Here is a 1,431-nt window from a genome sequence, read left to right as displayed (position 1 = left end):
CGCCCTCCACCCTTGCCACCTCCCCAGCACCCCTAGACCGCACCTAGTGGGAAAGCAGCCCAGTACCTGACTACGACTCCTGAAGGCCCCGCCCCCTGCAGGCCCCGCCTCTAACTTCCCAGGCCCTCGCTCCGCCCCCTCAGAGCAGTTCTTTGCTACTGGCCACGCCGCCTTTGCAACGCACCGCTTTCCCCGTAGACCTTGCCCACTAGGGGAGCACCGCGCAACCTTTCTTGCCAATGGCCCCGCCCCCTTGCCCATAGCCATGCCCACCACAGAATGACCACGCCCACCGCAACCACCTCCTTAGCCCCGCCCCTTAGGGAAATAGAACAAATTTCACCCCCACGTTCCCGACCCTAAGAACCCGGCCCCTCCCTTCCACCGCGGCGGCCCCAAGCACCCCTGGCCTTTTTTGGTACCAGGGAGGGGTGGGGTGCGGTGTCTCTCCCCCCGCCCCGCCAAGGCTCCGGGGCGGGGCGGGGCAACTCCCTCCAGCTCTCAGGCCAGGCTGGGGCAGGTGCGGCAACCGTTACGTAGGAGGGGTGAGCTTCCTCCAGACCGCCCTCCTGGATTTTTCGGAAAGAAGCCCCATTTGGGTGGCGGGTTTCGTGGAGAGACGTGCGGGAAAACGCGACAACTTCCTTCAGTGACAGCACGCTGGAGCGGGGCGGGACTTTGGGGGAGGTGGAAGGGAAATCATTCAGGCGGTCTCCTAGATGGGAGGAAGGGTGGGGGGACTTCATCATGAAGCCTGAGCTTTAAAGGGTAAAGGTGAAAGGGACCTAGTGTGAGAGAGAGGACGCTTTGGCCACGTTTATTGAGAGACAGGGTCTTGCGATGTTACCCAGGCTGGAGTGCAGTGGTATGATCACAGCTCACTCCCACTGCAGCCTCAATCTCCTGAGGCTCCAGCGAGCCTCCCACTTCAGCCTTCCGAGCAACTGGGACTGCAGGTGCACACCACCACGCCCAGCTCATTTTATTTCATTTTTTACAGAGATGATGTCTTAACTGTGCTGCCTAGGCTCTGGAACTCCTGGGCTCATGCGATCTTCCTGCCTTGGCCTCCCAGAGCGCTGGGATTACAGGCATGAGCCACTGTGCTTGGCCCCAGTAACCACAGTCTTAAAAGCAGTTGCAGCAGCTAACATTTATTGAACACTTACTGTATAGCTGTTCTGTCAACTTGCCTCTCTCTCTCTTTTTTTTTTTTTTTTTCTGAGACGGAGTTTCACTCTTGTTGCCCAGGCTGGAGTGCAGTGGCAACTATGTCAGCTCACTACAACCTCCACCTCCTAGGTTCAAGCAATTCTCCTGCTTCAGCCTCCTGAGTAGCTGGGATTACAGGCGCTGGCCACCACACCCGGATAATTTTTTGTATTTTTGGTAGAGACGGGGTTTTATTATGTTGGCCAGGCTGGTCTCGAA

Source organism: Aotus nancymaae, unplaced genomic scaffold (assembly GCF_030222135.1).
Source record: "Aotus nancymaae isolate 86718 unplaced genomic scaffold, 86718_ANA_hifiasm-v0.15.2.pri h1tg000028l, whole genome shotgun sequence".
Taxonomy (NCBI): domain Eukaryota; kingdom Metazoa; phylum Chordata; class Mammalia; order Primates; family Aotidae; genus Aotus; species Aotus nancymaae.
Note: the sequence above shows the minus strand (reverse complement) of the source record.